This window comes from Pinus tabuliformis, chromosome J (genome assembly GCF_031772625.1).
Source record: "Pinus tabuliformis cultivar Carrire ecotype Pingquan chromosome J, CPIR1, whole genome shotgun sequence".
In the NCBI taxonomy this organism is placed as follows: Eukaryota; Viridiplantae; Streptophyta; class Pinopsida; order Pinales; family Pinaceae; genus Pinus; species Pinus tabuliformis.
Window position 1 is genome coordinate 466,088,574 of NC_142295.1, and position 23,824 is coordinate 466,112,397.

A 23,824-nucleotide genomic window follows, 5' to 3' on the forward strand; every position below is an offset into this window, starting at 1 on the left:
CTGAGTTAAGTCCAGTTAAATTAGTTCCAAACTATTTGAGGAACTAATAGTGAGTTAATAGTCAGTTGATGCATTAATGCACTCAACTAGTGCTACTCCAGTTAACTGAAGGTTCCCTCATCAGAAAGTCATGCATGTCTATTCTGAGAAAGACCCAGTTGAGATTAATGTTAAAGGACAATTTACTATCAGTTGCATGTGTTTTCTCATGGAGAAAACTCATGTATGCAGTCAAGGATTCATCCCTGAGGATTGCATAGTTTTGAAGGTTTGTTTTTTCCACTTGGTAATAGGCTAATCATCCACAAGGAACAACACAAGGAAATAGGAGCTTGGAGGGCAGAGAGGAAGGATGGAGAGAAGCCAAGACTACCTGTGAGCATCTGTGAGGATTGTATTGAGAAATGGATAGCTGTGAGAGCTAAGGCTTTGTATAATTCCTATGTATTTCCACCATGTATGATAATACAATAGTGTGGGGTTTTTATCTGAGACCTTCCCCAAAGTATTTTCATGTGTATTGTGCCATTGATTCTTCTTCTTCTGGTTATATTGTTCAACTCGATCTTTAAGCTTCCGCAAATTGATAGTACAAGTAGGTTATAGTATTATGCTTTGATTTATATTGCATTATCGGGTTAACCTATCATATATTTTCTACACTCCAATTAATAATTTCACACAAACATTCGTCAATCGTAAATTAGAAAAATAATCCTATGTAGAGTAAAATATAAATTAAGGAAGAAAAAACATGAGATTATACATAAAACAGAGTGAAAGAATTGTCAAGAGGTAAATAGCTAGATGGGGCATACAAATGGCAAGCACTAATTGGAAAATAAATATGATGAGTGAGTCGATGTATCTTCCAACACCATCCCAGAGAAAAAAAAACTTCCTAGAAGAATCTATCCCAGAAGAAACTCAAAGTAGGGCTTGGAATATCTTTCGGGGTTCAAATAGTCTTGGGTGATATGGAAGATGGACATACACAAATGCTACATGGAAGAAGAAAAATTGGCTGTTAGAAAACAGGTGGCAAGTGGGTCAGCCTAGAGGTGACATTTAGTGACGCATCTCCAACATCAACTCGGAAGAAATTTTCCGAGAGGAAACTTGTGTGGAATACTTGTGAACATGTTCCGTGGTGATTTCATTTGGGGCTATGAGATTATATGATTTGGGAAAATCGTGTGGAAGTCAACCTCATAAAAAAAATTCCTGATAGTAATGAATGAACATTTGCTTCGAGAAATTTTCGGGAGAGTAAGTTCCAGGGTGGCGACTCAAAATGGGAAAATGTGACATGAAAATCAACAATAGTTGCTTTTGAAAATTTTCTTTCTTAGTGCGACATATTTTGGAAAAGAGTTATAATGCAAAGGGATAAAAATTTACCAATGAATCAAGGTTATTTTTTTCCAAGTGATAAATCTTTGCTGCAATTTTTCAACCTTTCCCACTTTTGCAACTTTTGCCTCAATTGTTTGCTTGCCCACATATCTTTTCAGGACGAAAAAGCACTATTGTATTTATTGCTTGCCCACATATCATGCAACTCTTTAAATGCTTTATTGCCTATCAATGACATAATTCTTTATTTCTGAAATTAATTTCCCGCCATTCCTAACCAAGGTCAAGCTATGCCAACAAAATAAGATCATCATTACTCATTTCATAAATTTGCAAAGAAAAATAAATACATATGAAGGCACTTTAACATATTGATTAAAATTAAAATTTTGATAAGATGTAAACTTCCCTAAATATTTCCATAGGTAGATTTTATTGAGGTGATTTTGAACCATTCTTTTCCTAAGAGGTTTACAGCTCGCTTATTCCATACCTGCATTTTAAAAGAAAATAAAATAAAGACAATCTAACTAAACTATCCCTACTCCTATCCTAATCTAACAGGGTAGATTAAAAACTAAGTAAAATCATACTTCCAGTGAAGCCATTCCATTAAATTTATTTCTACACAAATGTAAACATAAAAAAATAATAACATAAATAAAATTACTGTTGAACTATTAAAAGAAAATTTAATCGTGGTATGTACAATAGTTTTTTATGAATTAAGTAAAATAAATTTATTTACAAATTTCCACCCTTGAAAAGAATTCTCCAACCATGTTTCGAATGGATCATACAAATTAGGATGGATCTCTGTTAATGGCTAGACATGATCCCAAGGAGGACATGATGGCATATTGAGTTCAAATAATTTATCTTTAAATACTCTAGCTTGAAGTGATAAGTTAATATTATGTACAAAAGGCAGAACACCATCATAAATCTTCTTTAGATTTGAGATTTCCAAGCAATCCTTATATTGACCATGAAAGGTTGAATGGAAATCCAATGAATCTATTAGAAGCTTTTTCGATGGGTTATATGGTTGGCCAAATTGTAAGGTTACTCTTTCAAGCACCGATTTTTGTTGAGAATATATGTCAAAGACTAAAATAAGCTCACATGTCATAAGCATCAAGTGTAAAAAAAAAACTTGAAATGCTTGATGCTCATCATTTAGGCATTGAACTTTATTTTCATTAATTATTGCATTTGACAAGAGCTCAAGGGTTGATTGCTTAAAATGGCAACATAAAATGTTAAAAAAATTAAATATAAAATTCCTCAAGAGATTCGTCTACATCCATGTAAAGATTTTCAATTTCTAAACACAAATCTTCATAATTGTAATTTTGATGGGCTAATAGAGATACCTTCATAGAATGGTTCCATGAATGTATTGATTTAACTAGAAGAGTTTTGAACCATTTTCAAATCCATCCTTGGAATGTGAGAGTAAACAACCTGCAAATTTCATTATCATTAGTAATATCGAAAGATTCACATTTATGCACAAACTGACAAAAATGATCTAAAGCATAAATTTTACTCTCACTGTCATACTTCATATTAGACAAGGATTCAAGATGCCTCTTGGGTATGCCTATAGTAAGATTGTGTGAGCTAAAAGCATGACCAAAAGTAAGAATGTACACAAGAACCATGGCTAGTTAAAAAACTTTTAAAACAAGACTCCAAACAGACAATCTATATGTGACCCTCCTTTTAGTGCTAAAAAAGTTGATGGCCAAAAATGACAAAATTCAACATTTATGGAGACCACCATATTAGGGCCCCAGTTAAGCCCTTATTCATTTAGGATGGTGTCTTTGACTGGTTCTAATGGGCCTAGTTAGCCTTTCACCCTTCTTGTTGACTTGTGATAAATCTAATTACTTGTCAACAAGAAGAGGCAATCAAACATACCTCCTTGCAATGTGCTTGCAAGAAAGCAGCTCTTAAGCTGAAACAAGGGCTCAATCTAGCCACACTAGGGCTTGCTCCTATGTAAGGAGACTTCTAAAAATGCAGTGAATTAATTCTAAATGTAAATCTACTCTAAAATGCTGATAACATAAAATAAATCCTAAATCTATCTCAATTGGGAAAATATAGATTTGGCCCCAATCGGGAGCAAGATAATGAAGTTTGGACCATTTTTGAATTGAATAAAATGAAGTCAATAAGCCAAGGAAATAGTTATAGGGCTTACTACCAATTCAAGCAAGTATATAAATTCAACTATCTAATGAATAGTCATTATATCTCTACTAAACATACGTCTAAATCCAAATAAAATGAATTCAAAATCAATGACATGAGTGCATGAAGGGAATAGTTCTCATAAAACAATCACGATTAAAACAAAAAAAACACTTTGTCATCAACATGCTAAATAATTAACAGTAATGACATGTCCATCTATTCAAATTCATTTCTCAACTTGATATCAATTAGATCCAACAAGAAAATATAGCTTTTCATTGATTAAATAAGTGTATAATTAAATTGAATCCACTGAAGTGCAAAATCCATAAATTATACACTTATCTAATCAATAATTGAATCAAACTGAATAAAAATAAAGCTATCAATCAACCTTTAACCTTAACATTAACGTACAAAAGTTTCAAATTTGATTAAAGCTCTCTAAGTACATGAAATTCTAAGAAATTTTCATGATAGCATGAAATTTTTAGAGTTGTAACACATCTTTTTAAATCTGGTCCATAATATATCTAAATATCTACAAAATTTGATGCCCTACATTAGTGCAAAAAACCCTCCTTTTGTAGAGAATTGGAACCCTTGTCTCTTTCTCAAAATTATTATTTATAATTTACAAAAAATCTCCCAAAAATGAGAGTTGTTGAAAGAATGACTCAAATCTTTGATTTTAGCTTGAAGGAATCTATTTTTTCTTCTTGCTGGTGCAATTCCATTGCTCGAAGATCCCTTTGCTTCACCCCCTCCAATGAATAATCTGCAAAAAAATAAAATTAAAGCCAATTAAAAACCAAGAGAAAACTTAAATTCCTAAATTTACGAAAAATCATTAACAAATTATAGCTTCTCATTGCTTCTCGTTGGAGTTATTCTTTGGTAAAATTGTTAATATGAAATGAATTGGAAACAACAAGCCCTTTGAGCAAATCAATATGCTTTAAAACAAACTCCAAAATTGATTTTTTGTTCCAATTTCATTGCCTTCACTTCTGTTAATTTCTTTGGAGTATTTAATGACCAAATCTAGGCATGAAACCACCTCCAAATTTTTCCCTGGCTTTTCAACGAGCTCTTACTTACCTCATTTGTTTGAGTAGAACTCAAAATATCAACTTCCAAAATTTGAATTCCAAAATTAATTATTTGTCCGAAATTACATATATCTGAGTAAATAAATTAAAAAATTAATTCAATAATTTTTTTAAAAATATGAATAAAACAAAAAAACACAAAGAAAGAAAACAATAATTTTTTTAAATAAATTATAAATAAACAAAATTAATTAATCACACATTAAAATGGTCTAAGGATGGGCTTGTACGTAAAGGGTGAGGAGGGAGTGGAGGGGCCAAGTGGAATGTGGAGCCTCCTCCCATCTCCACTATTTATAGACACAATGTAACTTAGTTTAAAGCCTCCCGAGAAACAAAAAAAATCATGTAGATTCTAATAAATGGTAAATGCTTTCTTGGTCTAGGGAACCTTCTCAAGGACCTTTTTTAATGTTATTTTCATGGAGGTTAGGGTTGAGAGGTCCGAGGAGAAATGATCTCGAAAGAAACCTCTGAAGTTTCTTCTGGGATTATCTCCTGTGGAAATCTTTAGGCCATATGTATATATATATTATTTAATTATAATTACAATATAATTACATTAGTTAATTATAATTAATAAAATTAATAATATTTATAAATTAATTATGTTTAATTAATATAAATTATATTATCTTTCTTAATTAATTAATTAAATTAATTGATAAAAGTTAATTAAATTATTAAAAATGTTATTTACAAACTAAGTAGTTTAATTAATTGAATTACAATTAGCTTATCTTAATTAAAATAAATTAGAGAAGTTAATTAAATAAGTTGTATTTACATATTTAACTATACAAATTTATAAAAATTATAAGATAGAAAATTACATATTTTAATGCTTAGACACTGAAATTCAACCAGAATTTAAACAAGCATAATTTTTAATGGTAAGTCCCAATTCAACGAAATTTGAGTCATTTAGAAGCTGGTGAGAAACCATACACAATTGAGCAATCAAAGTGATAAACTGGGAAAAGTTAAAATCTCACAAATAAAGCATCAAAGAATTGATTTGATCGATATTTACATGGAGGGTTTCCATAATAATTTTTCAAAATTTATGTGGGCGTTGTGGTCACAACAATTGGCAAAACACGAGGATGAAGCTGTTATCTCTAGTTAAGATAATAGGACTAGATTTTACCAAAGATCAGAAAGAAATATTTCCACAATTTTCTTGCACATGAAACCATTCCCAAAGGTCCCACATAAGATAGAATCTGTTGTCACCTTCTAAAAAGAGAGTTCTAGTTGTACAAAGAGGGAAAAAGAATAAAGATGTTTATGTTTGGAGCTATCCTCCAAGCCATAGAAGCACTGAAAACTAAATTGGACACCATCTAATGGATAATGCTCGGAACTAGCGTTCCAACAGTATATGGAACTCCCCAAATGGACTCCAGAATCAAAAGTTAGAGTAGGTTGAATGTTACCCTTGAAAACCAGAAAGCAAAGGAAAATGTTTAAGTTTAATCTCAGATCTCACAAATCAGAGTTTTCTAAAGAAGAAACAGGGGAGTGCATCAGCAATCATAAATCAACGATTGTCGATATCAGCTTATTGCTGATGGGAGGTCTGAGAGCATATCGCAAAACGGTGGATCAGGCAATGAGGCAATTGACGCTTTGTGTAGTCAAGCTCTGATAGTGCATATTCACATATCGGCAATTGGGGGTCCATGGAACATGTCATATCGACGCATCGCAGGTCAGATGTACAACATATTGGAGGTCCTGTATTGACAGGTCAGACAACATGGAAAATCGGAGGTTCAAGAGATCCCACATATCGACAATCGCAAATATCTAAGGTTCCAGCTATCCCGCATATCAACGATTGCAAGTATCAAAGGGTGCAAACAAAGGCGCTGTTATGAGATTTTCGATTGCGATATCTCGGGTGGGCCCAATCAGCGTTTGACGGTCGAAAGTGTCAAAGGGAGAAAAACAAAGGCGATGTTATGAAACCACTGATTGCAATATCCCAGGTGGTACCAATTGGCGTTCGACGGTCGCAAGATATAGAGGGCATAGACCCTCCCTTATCCTTTTTCCAAGTGGGCCAAACCACATCGTGCATCGAAGATCATAATGTTGGGGAGGAGGCACCAAAGGTGAACATCAGAAATCATCGATATACGGGATTCCATGTGACAAAGAAAAAAACCCTTAGAGGGGAGTCCAAAGGCCCTAGCACTCGATGACTAAGCGCCTGGCCATAGCCCCTGGTCACATGAAGAAAAATGGGCTAAAGTGGATCAAAATGCCTCGTCCCATAAGGGATTTTAATGGGAAATCATGATGTGATAGCTCCATGATGAGGTAATGCAGAACTTTAAAGGCGTGGTGGGTCGGCAATTGAGGCATTTAAGAAAGGAGATAGAGCATTCAAAAATCAACATGGGATGACCCTGCTAGGCCCCTTGTGACATGAAATTGGGGTCGACACTGACAGAGTAAATGAAGACATGGAAGCTCTGGAGGACTTGATGATCTAGCATGGTGCTCCATGCAGGGGGAAGACAAAGTACTGCCTAGGCGACCTCTGCTTCTGTACTGTGGCATTAAACTGATAGATGACCGTTCCTAGTTCTGAAGAATGAATGATTAAAGTAGTATAGGCATAAGCAATTGGACTCAACTGAGTGACACAGGAGGCCAAACCTTGGGCAAGCAACAACCTGAAGCAAAGGCGATCCCATGGATGGGCATGGAGATATTTTGTTGGTGTTTTCATCCGATTGTTGAATCATTTTTTTATCCTGTAATGTGTCGCCATTTAATGAAGCAATTAATCTTTTGTAGTCATTTTTTGGCCAACGAGCCATCTTAGGCCGAGACAGCTAGTCGATCCAACAAATGAGGCTCGACTGAGATATTTTGTTGTAATTACTATTCAATGCTCCCGTCTCTAGATAAATAGTGGGAAGCAACACTTCACAAACATTCATAATCCTAAAGAAATAACTACATGTTATTTTCGAGACTGTATGACTTTATGATATGCATCTTTCAAAATATTAAGGAAATGGTGGTGATTCCTCCTTCGAGTACTATGGTATGTTATCCCTCTATTAAATTCCATTATGTTCATGTTTCCTCTATGAATTCATGTAATCTTAGCTGCTAGAATTTTTTCATATCTTTTTACAGATTCATTTGTATTGACTCGTTAATGCATGTGCCTGTATGGATATTTTATATTATCTTTAAAATTTCACTCCATGAATCATCACATCCATCCTCTTTAATCCATTATTTCTAAATTTAACTCAGATAAGTGTAGAATTCTAGAGGCTTCAAGTTCTATGTGATAAGTGTAGAATTCCCAACGCTTCAAGCTCTATGTGGTGAGTTACTCTATCTCCTTATCCTCTCTCATTGCTCTGCCAAAGCTTATTAAACTGTAGGTCCTTGAAATACTCACCCTCCACTAGTTGATACATATTTATGTGAGTTGTATATGTGAAGAAGTACCATAAATACCTAGCTTACGCCTTTAGATGAACAAACCAACCCATGATGTTTATTATATGTGTGTGTGTGTGCGTGTGATGTATCTAGTTTCCTGAGAATCATATGAGACACACAAAATCTAGATGTTCCAGGCACTGGTCTTGTAAGCAATCTGAGGCTGTCTCTGGAAGGGACAACATCTTTTGGCGTCGTTGTCGGGGAACTTATTGAAGGAATTTTCTCGTGGGATATGACTGTTATAAACATATTTGGGCACTGCAACCCAAATCACATATGTCCATAAACCAAGGGCTTCTAATTCCATAAAAGTGTTGTTTCATACCCTAAAGGAGCAAGGTCAGCTGATTACATCATCTCTCAGAATTTTTCCATGAAAAACCACTCAGAACTGGTCAAAGCAGGACCATACAGACTGCGCAGTGCAAAGGGTGCGATGCATCTCACCTGCCACATGTAAAAAGTGTGATGCATACTAGAAAGCCCTTTTGTAGGGTGCGATGAGCGAGAGCAGACAAATGGCACAAGCAGTTTGCTAGGTGGAGACCCTAAGAATCTTCTAGAAGCTGCTCATTTGACACTTGCCTCACGGAATTTGCCCAAGGATGAGTAGGAGATCATGAAATCTCCAAATAGAACCTAGAACTATCAGAGAGATGACACTAATCAAAATCCCAGAAGTTGACACACCCCCCTGCAAATATCTATAAATGGATCCCTCATCCCAGAGATCCAGAGGTTGGAATTTGGTAATTTGCAAAGAGGTGCTGCTGGTTTCTCTTTGAAGACATTGTTGGGTGATCTTGCTTTGTGTGAGGTGAAGAGGGCTTTCAAGCTGGGAGGATGGCGCTAGGTCAAACCAAGTGGTTGTAATCCTCTCTTCTACTACTTTTACTAATAAAGCTATTTGAGTTTTCCTCCATATTCTTGTGTATCTCTGAATATTGTGTTGATATATGCATTTGTATGGTCAATATATATCTGATCCTATATTGTTTACAGTGAAAGATCTCTATGCTTTGATGGTATTATGCTGCTGTGAATCTACAGGTGCTCTTTGAAGCGGGATAAGTAAGGAAGTAGTGGCGAGATTCTATCAAAAGGGAACGGAAACAAGCAAGGAGCCAAGCGGAAGACTGAGGTTGGTACTCTCTGCTTCTTTCTCATCTCTCTCTCATAAAGGAAAAACAAGTGATTTTAATCTGTTTGTTTCTAAGATAGCTACCCATCTTAGTGGGACTAGCAGCTCTGCATAGACACTAGATTTCCCGATAACAAATGGCGACTCCGCTGGGGAGCGATTAGTTTGATTTCTTGTCTCAATTTGTTTGATTCATAAACCATAGACAGAGCCTGAAGTTAAGCCAGATAGCCTTCGAACTGCATTTGCTATGCAAGTGCAAAGTAGATCAATGCTGCTTCAATCAATCTTCGGGTTTGTTTATGAACTGAACAATTGACTTGCAAACATCCTAAGTGCCCTAGAGGTAGCTTGAGTAACCTCATTAGATCAGCCCCTGTACTTTGTAGTTATTGACTATCATTTGCTTGGCCTAAATCCCTGAACTAGGCTGCAAACTGTGACCAAAAACCAAGTTAAAGCCTCGTCCTTGGACCATCGCACCTTCTCTTCTTGGAAATCTGGATGCATCGTACCTCCTGTGTGCAGTAGGTGGGATGCATCCCTGTTTCCCTGTGTTACAGGTGCGATGATCAGACAAGACTAGTTCTGCCTCCGAATTTTGGTTTTTCTTCACTCTCTTCAGCTTTGTTCAGGAGTTTTGCTGTCTGTGATCAGTAGACCACTATTGAAACCCCCTTTCTTTGCATCATCCAACCTCCATTGTACAAATATTTGTGAATGTTTTTATGTATTTTTCGCCATTCACAATTCTCATTTACAAAATGGTAGCTTAATCGAACTGTTGTCTTTTGATTTGAAAGTGTCGCAAGTGTCGTTTTCAGTCAAGGAAAAGAATCCTTCTCTTTTTGACAGTCGATTACACTGCTACTCTTGTATTTGATCTGAATTAATAGTACTTCAAGTGTTGAAAGCAATGTTCAATTCAAAATTGCAAAGAGTCGTCTTGTCTCCCTTTGTGTTTTGAAAAGAAAATCGTTAGTACTGTCGCTTTGAAAGAAGATATAATTCAGATTTGTGCTTAGCATTCTTTTTGTCATTCACACATTAAGAAAGTGGAAAACAAATACATGCATGTGAATTTGCATTTAGACTGCTTGTTGATTGTGATTTAGGACAGTGCATCTAGCGTGTGCTCTCTGCTCTATGTTGAAAGAATTTCATTTCTCTTTCCTTAGTAGCTAGGATTTTCATTGCAAAAAGAAGATCAAACGACTGTTTATCATCTTAGATTGCATTTTAGGAATTGTATATCTACATCACGCGGTGAACCTGAAAGGCAAATTTCTTAAGAAAGATCAACTGTAAAATAAATTCAATGAACATAAAAACGCTTTGGAACCTAATGCACAACATCTAGAAGTCTAGGATAGAGACGTATTCCGGCGTCGTAAAGCTTGGTAACTGTCGCTTTCATCGTAGGTTGGGTGATTCCTCCTCTTTGAGACGACAAGTGTCAGTACGAACTTGTGCTCCCACGTACTGTCGAGTATATATTGGGAGACCACAATAGGCTATATCCTTTATCCTTAGGAAGCCGTGTCTGCCGCCCTATTGATCGCAATGCACTGAACACAACATTCGGGAATATTGACTGCCGTACCGTAAAAATATTCTGCAGTTTTGCAATTGGTTTGGTAATCCCTCTGTCTAGATTTCCAGAGTAGTCTCTTTCGTTCCTTTTCAGACTCCTTAAAGGAAAAGGTCCATCTGAGCACTTGTCACTTCAGGCTCATTAAAAATTGAAGGCGACTAGAGTCATCTTTAGCTTTTTCTCAACTCTTAAAAATTGAAAAGCAAGTTGTGTCAAAGCGTTTAAAATTTATTTTAATCGAAATAACATCACTATTCCCTCGTTGGTCTTAGGTCGAGAAAATGGATTCCACCAAACAAGGATTTCCCCTTGGGGGAAATCCTATTCCTTTCTCCTCTTGGGGAGATGTTGATGTACCTCATATGGTCACATTGTCCCTTCCAGGACTGACAATTGGCCTGTCAGTATGGCTTTTCTTGACCTCTGTCGTTCAAAGCACCGTGATTCTTGAACAATCGAATCAACAACTAGATGATACCAGAGTTCCCCCCCAACCTTCTACTTTGTTTGTCTCTTCCTCTCTTTCTTCCTCTTTGCTTGGTGAAGATAGTAAAACTAAAAACCAAGTAATTGAGAAGAAGAAGAAGGGGAAGGAGAAGAAGAAGAATGAGCCAATGGTAAAAAGGGGCAACCGTACATCGTCTAGCGAAAATCCACACATTGCACCATCCAAACCTAAATCTCCATGTGTCATCTACAAAGGATACCACTATCACCGAGATTGTCCTTGCATCCCATGGATCCTAAGGGACTGGTCTCCTCGCTTGCACAATTCGGTGTCGTCAACCTCTGACGATCATGTTGAAATTACACCGTCAACTAGTGAAAGCGAAGTCACTAGACAGAAAGGAAAATCTAAATTTCCCTGCAGATTGTGTGAAGGCGATCATGCCCTCCACCATTGCCCCTTCCTAGACGAAGCTAAAAGAGTCTTGGATAATCATCCCGCATCACCGCAACGACTCCCTCCTAGATACAAGAAACTCTTGCCGAATCCATTACTAGTTGAAAATTCGACTGACCCACCTTTGGTGTCGGTTGAAGCACCTATCATTGAAGATAAACCCTCTGAGTCCACATCGGACCAAAGTCAACAGGTCGAGATGGCAATCGACCCCATCTTGGCTTCAGAAGATTTACCTTCAGATGATACAATCACCAAAGAGAATGAGAACGACACCGTTCAAATTCTTTTCGTAAACACAGACTCCGATGAACATGGGGGAAATTTGCCCATCCCTTTACCACAGGAAGGAAGTTCGTCAGAGTTGTATCCGGCCGTTTATTCGGTCCCACCTCCAAGCAACCTAGTCGTTTCCTTCGATTGGAATCTACTAGGCAGACCCCGTTTACCATCTAATGTACCATTTCGAATCATAGTGCAAACTTACAAAATGGTCATGGTTGGTACCATCATAGATGAAGGGGCTTCTGTGAGTATCCTTTCCTTAATTTCTTGGAAAGCGCTTGGTTCACCATCGCTTTTTCCTGAGATGCGAAATCTGACAGGCTTCGATAAAGGAACCAGTCAACCGTTAGCGATCCTTCCAAGTTTGCCTATAACTTTGAGAAGGAAAACCGTTTATCTGAACGAAATGGTAGTCCAAGGACCTTTAGATTACAATCTACTCTTTGGGCGTGAATACATTTATAGCATGGGAGCCATTGTCTCCTCACTCTTTCGAGTAATGTGTTTTCTGCATGAAGGCAGAGTGGTCCAGCTCATAGACTAGCTTTCATTTCCCGGTTCACACATATCTAATAGTAAAATGCCATCCCTAACAAGTCTTTTTGTGCAAGGAATGTCTCATCAATCTCCAGTCCGTCCACCTGATGAGCGCGAGTGATTCGGTGGTCGTGACTGAAACCCAGGGGGCATGCACCCTGGTTTGCTTCGGCAGGAAAAATTCAGGTATAGGGTAGGTTTCCACAGAGGATATATGACTGGTCTGACACACCCGTCCGTTTAGGAAAATGGGATTAGACTGGAATAAGATACCTCTATTAGAAGGTAGGCCTTTCCCGATAGAACAAATGTTTTTTCTGCAAATTGAAGGGTAACTTGGAAAAGGTAGGTCTTTCCTGATAGAACAAATGTTTTTTCTGCAAATTGAGGGGTAATCTAGGAAACTCTACTTCGCTATACCTAGGGGCATGCAAACCTTTTGCATGAAAGTGAAAAAAGACCATTTATTTTCTTAGTTTGTAGGTTCTTAACCCTTTAAACTTGTAGGATTGGTTGTTCCTAGCTTACATAATAAAAGGAGTCGGAGCATAATTTCGAATGGTGCAAGCTCCCTAAAAAATGAACCTATCGATGAGACATCCTTATTATACGACTGGCACGAGCAGTTTTACGTGAAGTTCAAGCTCGTTAAAAATTAAACCTAGCAATGAGCATATGTTCCACCAGAGTTTAAGCTCATTAAAAAATGAACCCACCTCCGGTAAATAACCATTGTGAATGATTATCATCAGCTTTTGAGCCTTGGTCGTGTTCTTACCATCACCTCCACTCTATTTTAGCTGATCATTCGCCTCCATTTGATTGTTTACCCATTTTGAGGAACAACTGTGATGAGTAATCCTATTAGCCACCTTCTTTACACTGTCGTGATTGGAAAATTCCAAACCTTACCTGGAATCAGCTACTATCTCAAAACATCACTCGTTCCTCAAAAAACGAGTCTCCTTTAAGCTCTTTTGATCTAACTCGTAAGATATGAAAAGATTGCTGAGAAATTGGCCTCTCTAGCTCGTTAAAGTGATTGGAAGTGCTATCCCTCCTCTATATTTTAATCTTTTTGGACCTAAGGGATTATTACACAAAAATATCGAGCATTTATCTTGTTCGGCTCGTTAAAACTATCGAAAAGTCATCCCTTTCACATTGTTTTATACTTTTTTAGACTTAAGGGATTTTATTACGAAAAAGGAATATTGGAGTTTTCTTTCTGTCTCTTTTCAGATTCTTTAAAATTGAAAAGGACCGAGTTATCCTTGTCGTTAAACTCGTTAAAACAATAGCGACAAACTTGTCCATTCAGACAAGAGCGAGTTTCACTGTCGCTAGGCTCGTTAAAACATAGCGACAGGTTTGATTGAAGGGAAAATTATAGAACAAGCATATGTTATCCTCCTCAAGCTTGACAAAAATAAAGAGGTACTGGTCAGAAATGACTAGGGAAAATTGGGAAGAAAACTTGAAGAAACTTTATTGGTAGCAGGTTGCTCTTGAACATGACACTTTCACTCCATCACCATGATTGAGTCGGGTTGGGTTATTCCGTTCACCGGTCATATCACCATTGGTCCACCGTACCATCCACTTTTGGGGTTAACACTACCAATCCATTTCAGTGTCGCCGATATGTTCAAGAGAAGTCGCTCAGAGAATTCACCTACCCAACTTGTGTCTCATCCGCTACAATACCTTCACGCTTCATTCTTTCATGACCGCCACCCTAAACCTTGTATCATCAGATCGTTTTCACCTCTACAAAATCATTTGCTCCGTTCCATGTCGTAGATGTGGGATCCATTAATGCCCTCCTACGACAGGTCACTTCTTGTCGACATCAGCTCATTATCTAAGAAGCTGACCTAGGAACAACCCTTCCAGTACTTTGAAGCTTGCATGCCTCAATGGCAAGTTTCTCACTTCCGGCGACAGGTTTACACTAATGGCCTTCGACCGAAATATTTTGCGTGGTGTTCGACATCAACTCATGTATTCACACCACGTGAATTGTACTGCAGTACCTTGAGGGTCATCATCATCATCGGTGATTCCTCTTGCGTCTGTTAACAACTTACATCATTGGCTGGTAATCAGGTGATGTCCTTCCATGTTCGACATCAAAACATCTTTTCACATGGATCGACTTCTACTTTTGGGCGAAGATTGAACGAGTTTTGAAGACCCCGGATCTAGTTTCGTCCATTCGGGCTGCGATATATTCAGGAAAATAAAGACATCAAATGTGTATCATTGCTGCACAAATAATCACCCAAACTAAGGGATGATGGCTCTACCAAAATCATTAGTCTGCACCACAGACGGTTGTCTGTCCTATGTACATGAAAATGAATTTATCAAGCTGAGCATGGGAATGCCTGCCTCAGCTAGATCACGAAAATATTATGAAGATAATGTATTGTATTATATCTTATTACAGGTCACCTTCCAGTGCGAAAAACCTCGGATCCTCATTATAAAGCATTTCACTCGACATCAAAAGATTTACAACGTCATGCTTTAGGGGGCAACTGTTATAGACATATTTTGGTACTGCAACCCCAATCACATATGTCCATAAACCAAGGGATTTTAAGTCCATAAAAGTGTTGTTTCATACCCTAAAGGAGCAAGGTCAGCTGATTACATCATCTCCCAGAAGTTTTCCATGAAAAGCCACTCAGAACTAGTCAAAGCAGGACCATACAGACTGCCCAGTGCAAAGGGTGCGATGCATCTCACCTGCCACATGCAAAAACTGCGATGCATACTGGAAAGCCCTTTTGTAGGGTGCAATGAGCAAGAGCAGACAAATGGCACAAGAAGTTTGCTAGGTGGAGACCCTGAGAATCTTCTAGAAGCTTCTCATTTGACAATTGCCTCCCTGAATTCGCCCAAGGATGAGTAGGAGATCATGAAATCTCCAAATGGAACCTAGAACTATCAGAGAGATGACACTAATCAAAATCCCAGAAGCTGACTCACCCCCCTGCAAATATCTATAAATGGATCCCTCATCCCAGAGATCCAAAGGTTGGAATTTGGTAATTTGCAAAGAGGTGTTGCTGGTTTCTCTTTGAAGACATTGTTGGGTGATCTTGCTTTGTGTGAGGTGAAGAGGGCTTTCAAGCTGGGAGGATGGCACTGGGTCAGACCAAGTGGTTGTAATCCTCTCTTCTACTACTTTTACTAATAAATCTATTTGAGTTTTCCTCCATATTCTTGTGTATCTCTGAATATTGTGTTGATATATGCATTTGTATGGTCAATATATATATGATCCTATATTGTTTACAGTGAAAGATCTCTATGCTTTGATGGTTTATGCTGTTTTGAATCTATAGGTGCTCTTTGAAGCGGGACAAGTAAGGAAGCAGTGGCGAGATTCTGCCAAAGGGGAAAGGAAACAAGCAAGGAGCCAAGTGGAAGACTGAGGTTGGTACTCTCTGCTTCTTTCTCATCTCTCTCTCGTAAAGGAAAAACAAGTGACTTTAATATGTTTGTTTCTAAGATAGCTACCCGTCTTAGTGGGACTAGCAGCTCTGAATAGACACTAGATTTCCCGATAACAATGACAAGTTAATAACTCTTTGTGTAGGTGAGAAAAGATGTTCTGATTGCATCCTCATCACCTTGGCGACTCCACAAATCCCATTATCATTTATCATCCTAGATTTTAGAAAGCCTCACACTCCCTCAGATAACTCTCAACAGAAAACCCCATCTGTACTTGACCCAGAGAAATTAATTTTCAGCATCATTCTTTGAAGCCTCGTCATCCATCTCCCAACCCTCTATCATTCACTGCTCATAATTTACTCCTAAGATCCTTACATAACCTGCTCTCAGTCTAGCCACTCCAACCACTGTGGTTTTGGCCCAAGTTCCTCTGGAAAATATCAACCCCCCTCCATTAATTTAGATGGTTTTTCTCGGTTTTTTACTGAATAAATATGCCCCTCTTGATTTACCTCAATCCCTAAGTGCTATGCCTCAAGACTACCTAAAACGTTTTCCTAGGTTCAATGGGAGGATGAAAACACTGCACAAAGACACATTGAAACCTTCTGTGCTTTTACTGAGAATCTAAATGTAGAACAACTGGACGTGGTACTGAGACTCTTTGTGCAATCCCTTGACAGAGAAGCAAGAAAATGGTTTAAATCCCTACCTAATGCCTCCATCACTACCTGGGAGGAACTCGAAAACTCTTTCACACAAAAATGGGTGAAAAGAGAAATCGTGAGCATGTCCTCACAGTGTTCAACGCTATAAGGAAGAAGTCAGAAGAGGATATTTTAGAATTCATAAAAAGGTTCAATAAGCAGTATAATAACATGCCTGGTGAGATAAAGCCTCCTCAAGTTGTTTCTCACGTAGTTTTCATGGGAGCCTTTGAATCTGACTATGGTTTTACCCTAAGAGAAAGGAAGTCTCGCACTTTGGATCAAATCCAAGTTGATTCTCTTAAGGTAGAAGCAAATTTCACCTCGGCAAGGAAGTCAAGAGGTAAGGATGAACCTATTGAGAAGAACAGTGGGAAAGAAGAAACTTCCTCCTCTCATCAAGCTAAATAATCGCTAGATCTAAAGTGGGAAGAAATGGATAAACTCATCAAGAGTTTATCACATAAAGTGGTCAAACTTGAGCTAGAGAACAAGAGTCTCCCAAAACCGAATACTCAAGGTAACAACTAAGGTCATAACCCACAGTACAGAAGGCCACCATTGCAGATACTTCCAAGGGAAAGAAAGGAGAAACTCGATCAAATCCCTCATCCTCTGTATTTAGAAGATGATCCCAATGAACAATCATTGAATACACATGAGATGCAGGGAAACTTATATCCCTCTTTCTCTGAAGAAGAACATGAAAATATGGTTCACCAGGAGACAAGTCATGATAGAGAAGCAACAAAAAATGAGGACGACATAGGTGATTATTGTAAAAAGTTTTTGGAATTCATGCAAGCACAACTACACCGAAGGTATGATCTAATATCTTCAAGAAAGAGGTCGAGGGAACCAGAGTAACAAGAGGGAACTACTCCCCAAGATATTCCCCCAGTGCTAGATAAAGGGAAAGGTAAGCTGAATCCTAACACATATAAGGTAAAAGTCTCCTCAAATAAGGAATGCAGTAGCTTCGAGGAACACACAAAAAATAAGGCACCTGTTCTGATAAAGACTACTAGTGATAAGGAAAGAGAAGCAAAGCTAGGAGGTGTAGAAAAAGGGCAACCTGCATTCAATCTTCAAAAGGAACTTGAAAAGGTAAAGATTCACATTCCTCTAATTGAAATTCTAAATCAACCCACTTATAAGGCTCAAGTCTCCCAGTTCATGCTTCCATCCACCTCAACAGTGACCCATGACTGTTTAAACCTTCAAGAAGAAAGACCAATGGTTGTTTTTGGGCCTCTTGCTGAAGAACTTGATCCTTCCATTGCACCCTTCTATGTGACCCTGGTAATTCATGACCTATTATTGCATAATTGCATGTTGGACTCCGAAGCCTCACATAACCTCATGCCCTTATCCTCGATGGAACAACTTGGCTTGCAGATCACTAGGCCCTACAAGGACATATACTCCTTTGACTCTAAGAGTGTCAAATTCTTGGGAATGATAAAAGATCTGGTGGTAAACCTGGATCAAATCCCTGTGAAGAGCATAGTGATGGACATCATAGTGGTAGATATTCCCCCTCGATTCAGCATGCTCCTATCTAGGTCTTTGGGTTCCAAGGTGGGGGGCTCTATCAAGTTAGATCTAAATTATGCCACTATTCCCACTTTTGGAGGCGAAGAAAGGAGGTTGTACATAGAGTCCAAATTTGTAAAAACTGTGACCCCAGATGAAGGTTCTATGAATTCTCTAGTGTATGGAAAATAAAGCGACCTCTCCTGCCTGTTCCTAGAAGAATATGAGACCATCTTAGAAGAAACACCAATACACCTAACGATGCAGTTAGAACACTAACACATAGATGAAAACAAAGTGTGGAAATTATACTTTGACGAAGAAAATTCCAAAGAGGGAAATGGAGCAAGAGTATTGTTGGTATCTCCCGAGGGCAACTTGATACCCCTCTCATTCAAGCTAGAGTTTGAGGCAACCAACAACGTGGTAGAGTATGAAGCATTTCTCCTTGGGTTACAAACAACAAGGAATATGAATATTGAATGCTTAACTGTGCATGGAGACTCTAAGCTGATTGTAAAGAAGATCATAAATAACTTCCATGCTAAACACCCCAGATTGAGGACTTACCAAAATGAAGTATGGGATTTGATTGACAACTTCTTCCTAGCCTTTAATATCCAAATTCTTCCCAGAGAAGGAAACATAATGGCTAATTCCCTAGCTATAGCAGCAAGCAATTTCAAACCCCCTCAAAATCCGCTTCTCAGGTATGATGTGGAGGCCAGATATAAACCCTCTATACCTGATAATGTCAAGCACTAATAGGTATTCGAGGACGATGAGAATATCAAACGATTTATAGAAGTAGTTGGGGAGTTCGATAAATCAACCATTAATCAAGGAGCGAAAAAATAGGCAGATCAAGAACCCACTTTGTGGGAAGACACAGTGGCTGGACATAAAATTCTATAACTGAAAAGGAATACCATTCCTCGTGGGCTAGTCCCACTGGAAAGATTATTTAAGAAGGATGTTGTAGCCTCCAAACCAATGGCTCTGGAGATGGAAGAACACGTAGAAGATTGCAATATCGGCTCAGAAGATGAACCCCAAATGGTTAGACTATCAAAAGGAATTCGCTTGCAATATAAACAAAGGTATTTAAATCTCTTCAAAACCTATAAGGATGTTTTCTCTTGGTCTTATGAGGGATTAAAATAATTTGATACTAAAATCATACAACATAAGATTCCTTTAGAGAGTGGAATAAAACCATGCAAGCAGAAGCTCAAGCAGATTAATTCACTCTTACTCCCCTCCATTGAAAAATAAGTGATGAAACTTCTACAGGCTAAAATCATAGTGCCTTTAAGTTACTCGGAGTGGGTGGCCAACTTAGTCCCAATCCAAAAAAATAATGGAGAAATAAGGCTATGTGTAGATTTTCGGAACCTTAACAGGGCATCGTTGAAAGAAAAATACCCACTGCCTAAGATGGATTACATAATGCAGAAGGTGGTTGGGTCAGTCAGAATGTCCATGATGGATGGATTCTCCGGTTACAACCAAGTGGCAGTCCACTCTGATGATCAAAATAAGATTTCTTTCACCACCCCTTGGGGAACTTTCATGTATGCTTGCATGCCTTTCGGTCTTCTTAATGCAGGGGCCATGTTTAAGAGAGATATGGATATAGCTTTTGTAGGGGAGCAAGACAAGTTCATAGTGGTATATTTGGATGATATCACAGTCTTATCTAAGATCGATAAAGAACACATCCTCCACTTGAATCTCACCTTCGAGAAATGCAGGAGGTATGGACTATCTTTGAACCCCAAGAAGTCCCAGTTTTCCTTGGGTGAGGGGAAGCTACTAGGACACATAGTAGTGCAAGAAGGAGTGAAAATTGATACTAAGTGAGTTGAAACTATCTGTCACATTCCTCTACCCCAAAATAAGAAATAGGTCCAAGCCTTTTTGGGGAGAATCAAGTTCTTGAGTGGGTTCATACCCAACTATGCAGAAATAGTGAAGGGTATTATAGATATGCTAAAAAAGGAAAATGAATTCAAGTGGATCCCTACCCCTCAAGATTATTTTACTAGAATTAAAGAAGCTTTGGCTGAAGCACTGGTACTAGTCAGCCCTGACTACTCAACACCTTTCTATATCTTTTCTTTTTCTTCTCTGCATACTATTGCTGCAGTTCTGCTACAAAAGAATAAAGATGGTTATGAACAACCCATCACCTTCTTCATCCAAGTCCTGAGGGATGTTGAGCTAAAATATAACATCTTGGAGAAACAAGCCTATGCACTAGTCAAGGCTTTGAAGGCATTTTGAGTGTATGTGCTACAATCAGAAATCATAGCATTTGTCCCAACGACAACGGTTAAGGACATCCTTGTGCAAGGAGATAGTGAAGGAAAAAGGGGTAGGTGGATAGCAAAGATACATGAATATGAGTTAGACATAAAGCCTACTAAGCTCATAAAAGGCTAGGGGTTGGCCAAGGTTTTATCAGAATCTAATTTCCAAGCTTTAGGGATAAACTGATAATAGAGGAAGGAAGAACAAAGGTTCAATAGAACGGGATTAAAACATCAAAGCAAAAGATATATGATAAATATGAGGGATCACCTTGGTATAAGAATATCATCCATTATCTCTTATTCCTAAGGTGCCCACTAGGGTTGGATAAATCCAAATACAAAACTCTGAGATTGCAAGCTCAAAAGTATATCATATCCAATGGTCAACTCTACTGGAAGGACTTGGTGGAAGTTTTTCTGTTATGTTTGGTAGAAGGTGAAACTCATAAAGTGATTGAGGAATTTCATGCAGGGGTTTGTGGAGGTCATTATATTTGGAAGACCACAACACACAAAATCCTCAAGGCAAGATTATACTGGCCTACACTATTTGGAAATGTTCATTCCCAAGTCAGTTCATGTCAGAAGTGCCAAGTATTTGCTGAGAGAAAAAAAATTTCTCCTCTCCCACTTATTCTAGTGCATGTGGAAGAAACCTTTAGACAGTGGGGACTATACTTCATAGGAGAAATAAACCCACCTTCCAATGGCCAACACAAGTGGATATTAATGGCCATAGATTATTTCACCAAGTGGGTAGAGGCCATCCCAGCCATAAACGCCACAGACTCAGTGGTAATCAAGTTTATGGAGGAGAACATATTATCTTGCTTTGGTTGTCCTATCAAAATTATCACTAACAATGCTCAAGTCTTCAAATCTACAAAATTCACCAGCTTCTGCCAGAAATTCAATATCATCATCAGACACTCCACTACCTACTATCCTCAAGGTAACGAATTAGCTGAGTCCTCAAACAAAACTGTGGTGAGAGTGCTAAAGAAGACCATCATTGAGAATCAGAGGAACTAGGATACCCAATTGAAGTTTTCCCTCTGGGCTAACCGAGTGACTCCTAAACAATCCACTAGAAAATCACCTTTCGAGCTAGTGTATGGAAAGGCTACAATCTTCCCAATCCAAGTGAAAATGCTAGTGGCAAAGTTACTACAGGAAGATGAGGAAGAGCCAAGTGCTTTGACACGAAGGATAAACCAACTGGTGGAACTTCATGAAAATAGAGAACAGGTGGGGCTTAAATTGGAAAATTACCAACAGAAGATGAAATCCCCATTTAACAAGAAGGCCAAGGATTGACCTCTTCAACTAGGAGATTTAGTTCTCTGATGGGACGTTTGACGAAAAGAAAAAGGAAAACATGGAAAGTTCGATCCACTTTGGTTCGAAACTTTAAAAATTTCAGAAGAGAAAGGAAATAATCTGTACCTACTCAAAAATCTAGATGGTGAATCATTGAAACTACCAGTAAATGGCCAGTTCCTCAAATTGTATTTTCAGAATTAAAGGTACATGTCTTGCACCCATTGTAAATACCAGTGTGTGTATTGTAATTATTATGATATGAAATTTCTAATTTCTTTTGAAAATTCCACTTTCGCAAGATTATCATTTATTTGTAAAAGACTCCATGCCCAAAATAGAAGTTCACAGTCTGTAGGTTCTTGATGCATCGTAACCCAATGCCCCGTCCCCAGGTGGAGCCAATGTTGTCACCTTCTGAAAAGAGAGTTCTAGTTGTACAAAGAGGGAAAAAGAACATATATGTTTGGAGCTAGACTCCAAGCCATAGAAGCACTCAAAGATAAATCGGACACCATCCAATGGATAATGCTCGGAACTAGCTTTCCAATGGTATATGGAACTCTCCAAATGGACTCCAGAATCAAAAGTTAGAGAAGGTTGAAAGTTACCCTTGAAAACTAGAAAGCAAAGGAAAATGTTTAAGTTTAATCTCGGATCTCGCAAATTAGAGTTTTCTAAAGCAGAAGCAGGGGAAGGCATCGACAATTAGAAATCAATGAACACCGATATCAGCTTATCACAAATTGAAGGTCTGAGAGCATATCACAAATCGATGGATAAGGCGATGAGGTAATCAACGCTCCATGTAACTGAGCTTCGATAGCGCATATCGATACTTCGGCGATCGGGGGTCCATGGAACATGTCATATCGATGCATCACAGGTCAGATGTCCAACATACTGGAGGTCCTGTATCGGCGAGGTGAATCAATGGGTTAGGAAGCATGGAAAATCAGAGGTTCTAGCGATCCCGCATATCAGCGATTGCAAATATCTGAGGTTCTAGCGATCCTGCATATCAATGATCACAAGTATCAAAGGGTGTAAACAAAGGCAATGTTATGAAATCATCGATTGTGATATCCTGGGTGGGCCCAATTGGTGTTCGAGGGTTGCAAGTTTCAAAGGGAGCAAAACAAAGGCGATGTTATGAGATCACCGATTGTGATATCCTAGGTGGTCCCAATCGACATTCGGCGGTCGCAAGGTATAGAGGGCGCAAACCCTCCCTTATCCTTTTTCCAAGTGAGCTAGATTGTATCGCACATTAGGGATCACAATGTTGGGGAGAAGGCACCAAAGGCAAACATTAGAAATCACCGATATGCGGGATTCCATGTAAAAAAGAAAAAATACCCCTAGAGGGGAGTCCAAAGGCCCTAGCGCCCAATGACTAAGTGCCTGGCCATAGCCCCCGGCCACATGAAGTAAAAGGGGCTAAAGTGTATCAGAATGCCCCATCCCGTAAGGAATTTTAATGGGAAATCCCGATGCGATAGCTCCGTGACGAGGTAATGCATAACTTTAAAGGCGTGGTGGGTCAGGAGCTGAGGCATTTAAGAAAGGAGACAGAGCATTCACAAATCAGCATGGGTTGACCCTATAAGGCCCCTTGTGACATGAAATAGTGGTCGACACTGACAAATTAAATGAAGACATGGAAGCTCAGGAGGACTTGATGATACAACATAGTGCTCCATGCAGGGGGAAGATGAAGTACCGCCCAGGTGACCTCTGCTTCTGTACTGTGGCATTAAACTGATGTTGGGTTGCGTTATATTCTTTCCACGACTAGCCCACATAGTTAACCAGGGGTTAGAGGGGGGGAGGTCACAGGGGTTTGAGGGGCACCCGT